Genomic DNA, 14,767 nt, shown 5'->3' on the forward strand with positions numbered 1-14,767 from the left:
TGGGCTCGGGTGACGCCGGGGTGGCCGAGGAGGGCCGACGACGGTGACAGTAACTTGCCAATGGTGGCAGTGGTGCTCCGGCGAGCTCCGGCAGGCGGGGTTGATGGGGAACAGGTGGAGGAGCTTCAAGGGGTTGGGGGCAAGCGATTTTGGGGGTCAGCTCGAGGGAAGAGAGGCCGGAGGGGCGAGCTCGGCGTGGGATGGTTGAGCAGCAACAATGGAGGACAACGGTGGTTTCTGGTAGTGCGACCGTGAGCTAGAACCGGCCTTTTATAGGCCGTAGAGATAGAGGAGAGTGGAAAGGGCGCAATGCCGCGGCCCTGGGTGTCTGCGTTGATGCGGTGGGCGGCGAACGGAAGTGCCGGCGAGACCGGGCGGCACTGGTAGCATCACAGGCACGTGGTACTTCGGCGAGGGGGCCAGCAAGAAGAGCTAGGGCGGTAGCTGGGCTAAGGAGCGACACGTGGAGTGGCTAGAAGCTAGAGGTGGCGCCGGGGAGCGACCGAGGCCCAGCACATGGCCGGAGAAGCGGCGACGTCAGACGCGAACCAGAGCAGACGAGCAGAGCAGGAGCCAGAGGAAGAAGAAGAGAGAGGAGGTCCGAGGGGCTTTGTTGGAAAAAACAAAAACCTCAGGGACTTCATTGTAAACGGAAATTTCCCACTGATCCAAAGCTCTGATGAGAAAATGGTCAAAATAAAAGTTGTAGAACTTTTCAAATCCTATAACTTTGCTTTAGGGCTCAAGTTCAGAAAAATAAAGCATACTGTGTTATTTTACCATTTTGCTCTCAACTTAAAAAATTACATAAGTTTTGTCCTAATGGTATAAATCTTATGAACTTTTGGGCTTATTTGCAAGCATTTAAGGCTGGTAATGATTACTTTCACCTTTTTCACTTTGACCCTTGGTAATTTTTGGATATTACTTTTATACTTCAACTAATTTACATAAAAGGACTTATATTTTCATAAATTATATAAACATCCTTATTATGAAATTACCTCCCATCAAAAACATTTTGCAAAAACAACCCTAGCTTTTCCGTAATTATAAAAATACCCCTTTTACTTGCATTTTAAATTTTCAAAAGCTTCACATAAACACACACAAGCTTTACACTAACAAGCGCATACTTCACACTAACAAATAATATGCCTAGCTTACAAAAAATTGAACTGTCACAGTAACGTCCCGATAAACCACCGAATGTAGGATCACACAAGATACCTCGCTTGAAGGCGAGTCCAGAGATACAAATGCCATTACATTTTTACATTATAGGCAGATACAATACATGAGTATTTGAAAAGTAACATCAGTTACCGACTGATGGAATTTATTACAAAACCGTTTAAAGTTTCAAGTCTTGCAGTGGAGTTTAAAGCATGGGCACTGTACACGTCGTCAGTACAGATATCTTGCTAGCCCTGGCATGATATCACTCGGAGGGGTCTGCATTGGCCGGGGACGGGTCCTACTCCATGGACCAACCATCAGGCAGAGAGTAGGGCCATGGTACAGGCAGAGCTGAGTCGTCAGGGGGATTACCTAAACAAAAGTTACAAGGAAAGACTGAGTATTCTAATACTCAGCAAGGCTTACCCGTTTATGGTATACTTAGCCATATAACTAGACTTATGACAGCTTTTCGGGTTTTGGATAAGGTTTTCAGCTGAAAAGCAACAAAGAGTAGGTCCTTAATTTCAACTTTTGGCACTCAAGTTCTATGTGATTATCCATTCTTGATAAGCACCTATAGCTATTCAAGCATGGTAGAATCTTTAGCCAAACATCATCTTTGATAATCACAAAGTTGCTCTTGTTACTCTATGTGGAAAAGGGAGAAAGCAGTCTCAATCTCCATGACAAACGGACGATTCCTGAATCGAATTTCAGCCTTGCAAGGGTAAACCTAACTCACACGCTTGGAACATCCAACGATTGTTCCAAAGCAACCGTTTGCCTTTCATTCCGACTCGTGGATCAGATCCACCACAAGCGACTGCAGGACCATACGCACATCCAATGTGCAGGACGTACGCCTATAGAGCGACTACACGGCCGTACTCCTGGTTGCCCGGCAACACGTATTCCCACACGTCGAATCGAGTAACAGGAAAAACCAAAATACGAGTGGTGGGAGGTATGTCCACTCCTCGGGCCGATTGGTTACTAGGCTTACCGCTTACCATATTTCTCGGTATGTGGCTAGTACTTTCAAACGCTTAACCACCGCTACCACACACTGCGACCTTATCAAATTCATCAACACAGACGGGGTATAAAACCATGATACCTCTCATAATTGCCGTCCGTCATCCTTATAGTGATTACAGGAATGTAAACATTACAACTCCTATATCGCGCGAATGATAGAAAATCACCTGACTTCTACCGTTCCTATTAGCAGAGCGGCTATTCGGACTCAAATGCTAGTATTCAATACATTGGTTCCTAGGAAAATGTAACTAGGGTTTCTCATACAATTCCTAAAAATGTAATGCATAGATAAATATAAATAATATAGGTTGCAGTGTAATAAAGTAGGGATTATGTCCGGGGCTTGCCTTCCTGCGTGGGGTTGGGGGCGGTAGGGTCAAAGTTTTCTGAACTTTGGTTCGGAGCTTCAGTTAGACCTTCGACGGCGTTCCCGTGGTCTTCAGCTGACTCCACTCCTTGTTCCGGGATTAGTTCGTAATCACCGTCGGCAAGAGTAATCGAGTCTACATGATATGCAAAGCTATAAGTTAAGGAATGCATATTCTTTTATTTTGTTTCACGATAAAGTTGCAATCCAACGAAAGTATGATTTACTTTTTACACATATCATTTATTTCTCTACTAGGCATTCATTTATCGGGTATTAATTATTTTATCTAGTTACATTAATCAACAAGGTTGGCTACTCTTGATTATTTAATTAATGGCATGGGGAAACAAGTTGAGTTGGTTTTAATTAATTAAATAATTATATTAAATAGTTTTATTTATTTGCTATGCTAACTATTTATATTAACTCTAGGTTATTATTAAATTATGGACTTATTATAGTATGTTCAATTTGTTCTAATTGTTTGACACTTGATCCTAGGTTGGAAATTTAGGGACAGGTTACACTACTCAAGAACAGTACTTCAAATTATTTTTATGATTTTTGGACATTTAATACCATAGATATTAAATATACAAGGTTAAATAGGTATTATTCATAATTGAACTCACATATTACGAAAATACTACTTAAATAGTAGGTTAATTATTTTTCCTAAGTACTACACATTAAAACAAGAGTATTGCAATTGGTTTCACATTTTTATCATTTTTCTACTATTTATTATGTATTTTCTTAGCTTACGACTACTTAAATTTAACATTTAAATTAAAGCACAAACCATTCAGAAACTGAAAATCAATCCTTAAGGAAAGTTGTAGATTTTGAAATGAGGGTTCTAACAAATTTTAGTTTGCATTTTTATGGTTTTTCTTGAATTGATATGAAATTTCAAAGTTGACAGCATAATTAACACTGGGAGGTCCTTATAGCACTATTCCTATGAGTCACACGGTTTGCAGACAGCCCCCTGGGCTTTTGCATCTTTTAACCCGTGGTCCTCAGCCTTGGTTAGAGAGGGGGCACGGGGTTTGACCGGCCAGTCCCGGCGATTGTGATCGCCGGCGGCGAGGATGGAGGGGTAGGGAAGCACCACGAGGTCCTTGCACACCTGTGGCTGCTCGGGATCGGGTGGGGGCAACCTGTAGCGGCGGCGCGACAGAGACTGGTGGCCGGCGATGGAGGGGAATGGTGGGGGCAATGCTCCAGGGGTCGTGGGCGGCGAGGAAGTGGTCGGGGAGCTTCCGGGCGGTGTGAGGAAGCTCGGTGCGGGGTCAATTGGGGTCGAGGAAGGCCGGAGAGGGGTGCCCCACGGCGAGCAGGAGGCGGCGGCGAGCGGCGCTCGTTGGCAGTGGTGTTCCGGCCGGAATTGGAGGGCGATTGGGCATCAGTGAGCATGAGTAGAGGTCGGGGAAGCTTGCTAGGGGGTTGATGGGGGCCAGGGGCGCTCGGTGGCGGCTGTCCACGGCGAGGCCGAGCGGCGGCGGGTGAAGTTCGCCGGCGCACGTGTTGGGAAGCCGGTGTGGCACCTAAAGGGACTAATTGAGAGGTTACAAAGCTGCACAGGGTCACGAGGAGATGAGCTAAAGGGTCGTCGTGGTGCAGGGACGGCAGAGGTGGATGGCCCACGGTGAGCAAGCACCGCCGGAGCGGAAGCAGGAGAAGGGCGGCAGTGGAGCTTGGGTCTAGCGTTGGGAAAACGGCAAAAGTGCAAGAGGAACGGTTTGCTGGGGTGCTTGTGGTGCTAATGCACGCAGGAGTTAAGGCTCTCGGGTTCTGCACTGAGCTATCCATAGCGGTGACGATGTGGCGGACGGTGGCAGCTCGGGAGTTCGTGGCGCGCGCGGAGAAGGGCAGCAAGGAAGGGAAACAGGACTGGGGCGAGGGGAGGGGGACGCGTGGAGGGAGGGGAAGCAGGAGGTGGGCGGCGGTGGCCTACACAGCGGTGGCCGGGGAGCTGCACCGGTGGTAGAGCAGGGGAGGCAGGGGAGCAGAGGGGGCTCAAAGGAAGAAGAAGAGAGGGAAAAGGTCCGAAGGACCTATGTGCAGAACTAAAAGATTCTAGGGGTCTTGTGGTAAAGCAAAATTTCCCACTGATCTAAAGGTTTAATGAGAAAACGCCCAAAATGAAAGTTGTAGAGTTTTTCAAACTCTACAATATTGCTTTAAAGTTCAAGTTCAAAAAGTCAAAGTTTGCAGCTCTACATATTAAATTTTTGAGTAAAGGTAGAATTTGAATTCTTTTGTCCTTACCAAAGTAGATTTGATGAAATTTTTGATATGTTCACAAGTTTTCATGACATGTCATGATGACTTGTATTCTTACATGTTAGTCCTTAAGTAAACATGAAGGTTACTTTTACACTTCAACTATTTTACATAAAAGGCCCTATGATTTTTGTTTTAATCACACTTAGGTCCCTGATTTTACTTAAAGGCTTATTTTCCTTAGGATTTAACCTATCTTTTACATTTTCTTTCCTATAGTAATATAATTTTGACACCTAGTATTATATTTATCCGAGGTTTTAATGCTATCTCCCATTTCACCCAATTAACACTCAAGGACCTGTATTTTATAGAAATTACAATTATACCCCTAGTCTTTTGTACTACTCACCTATACCATAGCAAGCATACATATTTCACACTAAAACCTAGTGTCTATGTTTCTAATTACCTGAATGTTACAAACGGCCTGCCCTCCTGGAAAGGCAAAGGCTCGAGGTGTGCCACAAGTCGATCATCGGCTTCGAGTAGATCAGAAAGGCTCATGCCCTTCCAATGCACGAAGCGCCCCTCCGGAGTGGAGGTGATCATTAGACTGTTGGCACCAAAATAACCCGAAGCCCCCCAATGTGCGGTGGCTTCGGGCTTTTGGAGTAGAGAATCCAAGTCCTCCACCAATATTGAGAGGGACTCGGAGCTGTTCGCCTCCTGAAGATCAGTGGCCAAATCGCGTTGGCCGAGTCATGATCGGCTACGCGAGTCCTCAGATTGGAACAAATCCAACCCAAGGAAAGTTGCTGCAGCACCGGATGAAGTCGTGCTAGAAGCAGACTCCTCCTCGATCCTTGTCACGAACCCATGAATTAACAAATCGTTGAGATCATCAACGAACTTGTTGAGGTCGCCTTGAGAAAACGCCGCAGGGGTTTTTGGCTTTATGTTGACGAGGAAACGACGGAAATCGCCCTCACCATCTGCGACGTAGACCCACGAGCCAAAAATGAAAGTTGTACCCTGAGAAGGTACTGACCTAGTGAACTGGAAAGATGCATCGAGTTCGCCGGTGGATCTTCGATGCGCTCCCCTACCTGGCGCGCCAGCTGTCGGTGTTTTACCGGCTGCCCACCGAGGGGTATACCCGAGGTGGTAAGTTTAGGTGAGGAGACGCCGAGATCAGGAACTGGAAGATGCAAGGAACACAAGATTTAGACAGGTTCGGGCCGCGAGGTGCGTAATACCCTACGTCCTGTATGGTGGTTTGTATTCCCTTGGGTGTTGATGTTCTGATTTGAGGGGGTCCCTGCCCCCCCTATATATCCGGGGGGTCAGGTTTACATGGATCCTAACCAACACTAGCGAAGGAATCGTACCAGAATATATCTCGAGTAGATTCCTTCTGTATCGACTAGGTTTATCTCCTACTCAAATGAGATAAATAAGAGATAAATGAGATAAATAAGAGATAAAACGGACTTAATCTCTTAAGCCTATTTAAACTACGTTATGTACACAGTCCCGTGGCCCCGGGTCTGATAGTATCGCCTCATTAGGGAGGGTTATGACCACTGCGGCCTGAAACCTTAGCGAATTATTGCAAGTTAGAGAATCTTTGTAAAGGCCTCGTAGTGAATCTCTGCCACAAACCTCAGAAGTGTTTAAGGGCTTTGCAAACCAGGGCATCAAGGGAAACACGAGTTGTGGGTAAAGTGTACAACCTCTAGAGAGTGAAAACTGATATATCAGCCGTGCTTAAGGTTAAGAGCGGCTTGGACCCTCACATGATAATTGAACTTAAAGATGATTTAAATTGATATTCTTTATTTATTATTGTTATCTTATATATTTTATTTATTTAAGGGTTGGTATATACTTACACTTAGTTAATGCTTGCTAAATAAAACTTGATCAACAAAAAATGCTTATCGCAGTCAAACCATGTCAGCTTTTCCTTGATTTTGGGCCTTGCATGTCATATAATTTACTTCACTTGCTGAGTACCAACCATAAGTGTACTCACGCTTGCTTTATTAAAACTAATGCTGCTCAAAACAAGATAATGGCCCGAAATTCCTCAAAGATTTTGAAGCGTACTAGGCGTATATCTCCCAGTCATCTGCCTGTGAAGTTGAAGTCCGCTGCTAGTTATAAATGTTTATTTATTCGCTTAAGATTAAGACTGTCGGTCATGTAATAAAGTACTATGATACTCTATTTCGTTATGACATTGTTTTGGATATACACTTGTATAGTCTATCATATGTGTGGAACTTGATCCTGGCGCACATATAAGAAGCATTCGGTTTTCGTTCTAAAACCGGGTGTGACAGAAGTGGTATCAAAGCAGTGTTGACTGTAGGACGTTAGCCTAGTTAGTAATGGTTGAATTTTAAGGCTCATCTTGCTTAGTAACCTAGCTTCTGCTTGCTTGCTTTTGAAAATTGCTTATTTCTTGATTATATCACTATTATCTCATCCTTGACTTCATGCTTGCTTCTCAAGTGTGTAGATGTTTTTCCAAACTTTATGTTGCTTTAAGGTCACCTATAGCATTTTTTAAATATCGGTGTTTTTACCGTCGGCCTACCTAGGGATACCCTAAGGTAGGTGATTATTTGGTGAGGGATTGCCGGATCTGGACACAAGACACAAATTTAGACAGGTTCGGGCCGCTAGAGTAGCGTAATACCCTACGTCCCATTTTGGGGTGTTGTATATTACGCCCTGCGCTTAGGTGTTGCGTTGCCTGTTGGCTGCTCTCTGTTGGTTCTCTGCCTATCTTGGTGTCTCTGCCCTCCTTTATATATCCAAGGGGACGGGGTTCCTAGTAGGATTACAAGGTAGAAGTCCTAGTAGGATTGCAAGATATGAGTCCTAAAAGGATTATAGTGGAATCCTAGTTGGAATTAGACTTCTTTTTCCTCACGGGTAGCTTCCTTGTGGTACCCAGGGGATCTATCCCTGACAAGCCCCCAAGCTCTTCATAGCCGAGTACTACAGGCATTTCGAGTACTTCTGAAGTAGTCTTCGGCTTCTTCTGAAACTCCATCTTGAAGGTCTTCTTTGAGTACTTCCTTAGTTGCATCGAGGCTATGAGGTGCTCATGCCGCGAATAGCTTCAAGTCTTCTTTTGTATGGGGTGCGATGGAAAATCGCACTCCATATAGAGTTGCCCCCGAGCCTCAAGCTGAGGGTCAAATTAGTCTTGAATCTTCTTTTCTTATCCTTCAAGTACATTCAAAAAATAAATAGTCGATGACACATATCCTGCAGTCCCCGAACCTTGAATCCAAAACCCTTAGGTTCGGAAAAAGGATCCAAGAATCATGGCATTGGTGTTACTCTGAAATCCCGAGAAAAACTCTTCGCCTTATGCACAATGAAATTGAGCCTCCCGCTGGGTTATTTAACCGCGCGGTAACTTAGGATTTCTTCTGCACTCTCAGTCTTCATATGAGTCGTCTTCAAGTAGTTTTGCAGCATCCAGCCGCCGAGCTTACGAGCCAGGAGACCCGAAGGAGCCATATCAAGTAATATGCATCGCCCAACCCCCGAGCCTGGGAACTAGCGGAACTGTGATGGCACGCCGTGCTGCCTGGAGGGTTGTTGCCGAAGCTTGATCTGAAAAAAGACAATGCATACATTATGTAGCATAATGCGAAGATACCGAGTAGTACTCAGTAATAATGTGAAGACACCAAAATTTATCCTCTATCTTGCTCTTTCCTCGCTTTTGCTATAGATGGCAAGAACCAGGCAGACCGCCCACAAGAGCACCCGTGGACCGCCTCATTTGATCCATCAACCTCAGGAAGTACCTGACCTAGAGGAGCCCGAACAGCCGAAGGACTTGCCCGGGTTCGTGGAGATCGAGGACGATGATTACGACTACTACGGCTACCATGAAGGAGGTTGGGTGGACACTAACACTGAGGAGGAGCCCATGGAGCTGCCTGAGGACCACCCCGACGCTTCAGAAGACAGCAATGAGGATGCTACAGGAGAAGACAGTGCCGATTTAGGTGCCGCAGGAGGAGACAATGCTGAAGATGGTGATGATGACCCAGCTGCACCCGATGGTGCTGATGATGACCCAGATGATGACTTAGAGCAAGCTGATGTAGCAGATCCACCGCCACCTGAGCCCAACTACGAGAAGCAGATACATCGCCTGGACTTTGCTGAAGGTCCATTCCCAGTGCTTCTCTAGAGGGCCATGCAGAGAATCAGCTTCGCATTGATGCCACGTTATGAAGCTTGCCTATACAAGAATGCTCAGCAGGAGGAGGAGTGGTTGGCGGCAGTGGTGATCAGTGTTCTGAATGAGAAGTATGGCAGCCGGGTGGAGTACTACAAGCATTTTGATAACGTGCCCAGGAGGACTTTGGACGCAGGGACTAGTGAAGCTGCCAGGAGAGCTCTCTACTATCTCTGCCATGCTTATCAGGGCACCGAGTTTCAGTAGTTCCCATGTTGCATGAAGGGTGCCACCTGTGCGCAGATTCCTGCCCAGCCCATGGGGAAGGAAGTTTGCTCATGGACACCACACAGGAGTTGGTCGCCGCTCTCAGCACTGACTTGGATGCTGCAGGAGCAAAGATCCATGAGGTCAAGAGGAAGCTCAGGAAGATGATCAGGGAGAAGACAATTCTGGAAGCTCAGCTGAGGGGAGATCAGGGGCTACCCTAGGAGTACGACAGCGATGAGTCCATCGAGTACCTTCCAGAGTCACCTCCCCACAAGCGCGTTTACTACGAAGAGCCCGGCTACCGCACCCACTACCGTTAGAGATGCTAGATCTAGAAGTTAAGTTAGGAGTTTTTCTAAGAGTCTTTTTGTAATTGCTAGTTCGAATGGTCTTTATAGTTTGTTTAATCGTAGTTAATGTGCTTGTGTGCTTGGTTTTGTGAGAACAATTTGATTTGGATCTTTGTAATGATTGCGATAAATTATGGAGTGATGACCACAATTATATCAAGTTTTTAATAAATATAGATAGTTAGTAAAGCTTGGGGTTGTCTATTTTATTTTCTATCTTTATCTTATCCTTACTCCTATCCTTTTTCCATGATTAATTTCATGAGTCTCACTTTTCTAACTGATCAGATGGTGAACACCAAGTCCGGATCAGGGGTTGATCAACCTGCTGTGCCACGACAGGAAACTAGCAACAACACCAACTCCAATCCTCAGCAGAGCCAACAACACCAGGTGCCACCTGCAGGGATGAAGTAGTTTCTCACTGCCTATACTTAGCTACTTACTAACATGGCGAACACTATCGCCAATATGCAGGCTCAGATGAATCAAGCTCCACCACCGCCAGCTAGAGACAGTCACAGGGAATTCATGAGCCACAAACCTCCCTCATTTTCTCAGTCACCTAATCCTCTGGAAGCTGGTGACTGGATCAAGACGGTGGAGAAGATGCTGAACATCGTCCAGTGTACTGTCGGGAATTGAATCCGGTGCTACTTTTTGGTATAGAATTGGACAAGCAACTTCTTTGCCGAAACTACTACTTCAAAGAACCGCTGTAGATTGGTGGGATGCTTACACCGCAGCTCATGACACCCCCAACACCATCACCTGGCAAGAGTTTAGGAACAAATTTAGGAAGCAACACATACCCAAAGGTCTGATGAAGCTCAAGAAGCAAGAGTTCCTTGTGCTAAAATAGGGATCAATTTCTGTGAGTGAGTATCGGGACAAGTTCATCCAGTTGTCTCGCTACACTCCCGCAGATGTAGCAGATGACGCAGAGAAGCAGGATCACTTCAGGGATGGTCTGATTGGTCCTATCAAGTATCAGCTGATGGTGCACACTTTTGAAAACTTCCAGAAGATGGTGGACAATACCATCATGGTGGAGCATGCTCGCAAGGAGATGGGTGAGCACAAGAGAAAGTTTGAATCGTCAGGGCAGTGCGACAATAACTCACGCCCTCGTTTCGTGCCCCCGAAAGGAACACCTTTCCTCATAGGAGGACAGAGTGTCAACTACGGGCAGAATCAATACCAGCGCCCCAACCAACAGAATCAGAAGCAGCAAGCTCAGTGTGCTGGTCAGTCAGCGCAGCGTCCCCATTTTCCCCAGAATCATCAGAACACCCCTACGGGAACACTTGTGAGGAACAACACCCCTGCTCCCACCGGTGGTAATACATGCTTCAAATGTGGTGAGGCGGGACACTATGCCAATGGTTGTCCCAAGAGGAATGCCCAGAATACTTCGGGTCAGTTCAACAGCAGTGGACAAAGGCAGACTCCATAGCAACAGCCAAGAAACAACGACCAGACGCCGCAGAATAACAAGGGTCAGCAGAACTTCGTCCGTGGGCGTGTGAATCATGTGGCCGCGGAGACCGCTCAGGAGACTCAAGACGTTGTGTTCGGTATTTTATTTGATTTCAGAGCATCGCATACTTTCATTTCTGCCGAGTATGTTACTATGTACTCCATTCCCCTATGCACCATGCCTAGTTCCATGCTAGTGAATTCACCTGGGGGAATATGAGGGTTGTGTATCAATGTCTTGGGGTGAAAATACAGATTATGGGAAGGGAACTCTATGCAAATCCAATAGTCTTGAAGTCTATAGTATTGATATCATTCTCAGAATGGGATGGTTGACAAAGTATGACGCAGTCATTCACTGTTCCAAGCGATCTGTGATTCTCACTAGCTCCGAAGGTGAATAGTTTGAGTTCATGGCAACACTTCCGTCGGCAGTAGACTGTGCAGTGAATCAGTTGAAGACAAATTCGATTGAGGACATCAGAGTTGTCTGTGAGTATCCGGACGTCTTCCCCGATGAATTGCCAGGTTTGCCACCTGAATGCGACATTGAATTCCTCATAGATCTTTTACCTGGTACTGCTCCTATTGCTAAGAGGCTATATAGAATGTCAGTTAGTGAACTAGAGGAACTTAAGAAACAACTAAAAGAATTGTTAGATAATGAGTTTATTCATCCTAGTTCTTCACCTTGGGGAGCACCCGTGATATTCGTTGAAAAGAAAGATGGTACACAGAGGATGTGTGTTGATTATAGAGCTTTGCATGAGGTTACCAACAAGAACAAGTATCCATTGCCTCATATAGAAGACCTGTTTGATCAGTTGAAGGGAGCCAGAGTATTCTCCAAGATTGACTTGAGGTCTGGATATCATCAGCTAAGGAGACGACCCTCAGATATTGCCAAGACAGCTTTCACTACCAGATACGGGCTTAATGAATATACAGTAATGTCATTTGGGTTGACTAATACTCCAGCTTACTTTATGTATCTGATGAATAAAGTGTTTATGGAGTATCTTGACAAGTTCGTGGTGGTGTTCATTGATGATATTTGGTGTATTCGAGGAATGAGGAGGAACACGAGGAACATTTGAGGCTCGTTCTGCAGAAACTCAGAGAGAATCAGTTGTATGCCAAGTTCAGCAAGTGTGAATTCTAGTTGAAAGAGGTCTCGTTCCTTGGTCATGTTATCATAGGTGGAGGTATTGCAGTGGATCCAGGGATGGTTAGAGATGTGTTGAATTGGGAACCGCCAACGACAGTGTCAGAGATTCGGAGTTTTCTAGGACTCGCGGGATATTACCGGAGGTTTATAGAAGGCTTCTCTAAGATAGTGAAACCCCTTACATCACTACTAGAGAAAGAAAAGAAGTTTATATGGTTAGAGGCATGGCAGAACAGCTTTGATGAGTTGAGGAAAAGGTTGACTACCACACCAGTATTGGCTATGCCTGATATTCACAAGAGTTTCGACACCTACTATGATGCTTCTAAACAAGGTCTTGGCTGTGTATTGATGCAAGAAGGACACGTGATTTCATATGCGTCCCGTCAGTTGAGGAAACATGAGCAGAACTATCCCACAGACGATTTGGAGTTAGCAGCAGTGGTACATGCTCTGAAGATATGGAGACACTATTTGCTGGGTCACAGATGTTAGATATACACTGATCATAAGAGTCTGAAGTACATTTTCACTTAGAATTACCTCAACCTAAGACAGCGAAGATGGTTTGAGCTCATAAAGGATTATGACCTGGAGGTTCACTGTCATCCAGGGAAGGCAAATGTGGTTGCCGATGCCTTGAGTTGCAAGAGCTATGTGAATGTGACAATGGCTAGCCAGATGCCTCAGGAATTGTATAAAGAGTTTGAATGGCTCAACCTTGGGTTCGTTGCTCATACGGAAGGAATCACTATGGAAGTGGAGCCAACTCTCGAACAGGAGATACGGAAGGGTCAGCTTGAAGATGCTAAGATTCAGGAGATAAAGGAGATGATAGGAGCAGGAAAGGCACCTGACTTCACTGAAGATGAACATGGAAAGGTGTGGTTCCGAAAGAGGATATGTGTGCTCGATGTGGATCACCTTCATAAGAAGATTTTGTAGGAAGCTCATGACGGCTTATTCTATCCACCCTGGCAGTACCAAGATGTATCAGGATCTGAAGGAGAGATATTGGTGGTATGGCATGAAGCGTGATGTGGCAGCTCATGTGGCACTGTGTGATGTGTGTCAAAGAGTCAAGGCAGAACATTAGAGACCAGCCGGTTTGTTACAGCCATTAAAGGTGTCAGAATGGAAATGGGAAGAAATTGGAATAGATTTCATCGTGGGTTTGCCATGCACACGAGATGGTTATGATTCTATATGGGTCATAGTGGATCGTTTGACCAAAGTAGCTCACTTCATTCCGGCGAAGACTACCTACACAGGGACACGATTAGTAGAGTTATACATCTCCTGGATTGTGTGTTTTCATGGGGTACCTAAGAAGATAGTGTCAGATAGAGGTACTCAGTTCACATCTCAATTTTGGTAGAAATTGCATGAGTCAATGGACATGAAGTTGAATTTCAGCTCCGCTTATCATCCGCAGACTGATGGGCAGATGGAAAGGACAAACCAGGTGTTAGGGGATATGCTTAGGGCTTGTGCTCTAAAACATGAAGGCAGTTGGGATAAGAGTTTGCCATTTGCAGAGTTCTCTTACAACAACAGTTATCAAGCCAGTTTGAAGATGGCACCGTTTGAGGCATTGTATGGTAGGAAGTCCAGAACTCCGTTGTATTGGAGTGAGACAGGTGAAAGCGAGTTGTTCGGGCCTGAGATAATTAAAGAGGCTGAACGATAGGTACAGGTTGTCCGTGAGAATCCGAAAGTGGCTCAGTCGAAGCAGAAAAGTTGCGCAGATACTCGACGACGGGAGTTGACTTTTGAAGAAGGAGAATTTATGTATCTGAAAGTGTCACCTATCAGAGGTTTGCTTAGATTCAAGGTCAAAGGGTAGTTGTCACCTCATTATATTGGCCCGTTCAAGATCTTGGAATGGAAAGGCGAGGTAGCCTACCCGCTAGAGCTACCTGTGCGACTGTCAGATGTGCACAACGTGTTCCACATATCACAGTTGAAGAAGTGTTTGAGGGTACCAGAGGAACAATTGCCACTGGAGGAGTTGGATGTACAAGATGATTTGACTTACATCGAGCACCCAGTTAAAATCCTGGACACCATGGAGAGAATCACCCGGAGTAAGAGGATTCAGATGTGTAAGGTTCAGTGGAGTAACCATACAGAGGATGAGGCTACTTGGGAACGAGAGGACAAGTTACACGCAGAATTTACCCAGCTCTTTGCTAGCCCAGCCGAATCTCGAGGATGAGATTCCTTTTAAGGGGGGTAGGTTTGTAACACCCTAATTTTTAAATTAGAAACCTAAATAAATTTTGCTAGATTTCTTTTGGGATCCATAAGGTTTTTATTCTAATATTTGATTTTAGAGCATTTACCGTGAATTAATAGTAATTTTCTTAACCATAAAAAGAAATATAAGCAAATATAGGTTTGTGCATTTTATGCCGCATTTCATTGTTTTATTTTTTGTCTTTCATTTGAATTTAAATTTC

This window comes from Panicum hallii, chromosome 9 (assembly GCF_002211085.1).
Source record: "Panicum hallii strain FIL2 chromosome 9, PHallii_v3.1, whole genome shotgun sequence".
Lineage (NCBI taxonomy): Eukaryota > Viridiplantae > Streptophyta > Magnoliopsida > Poales > Poaceae > Panicum > Panicum hallii.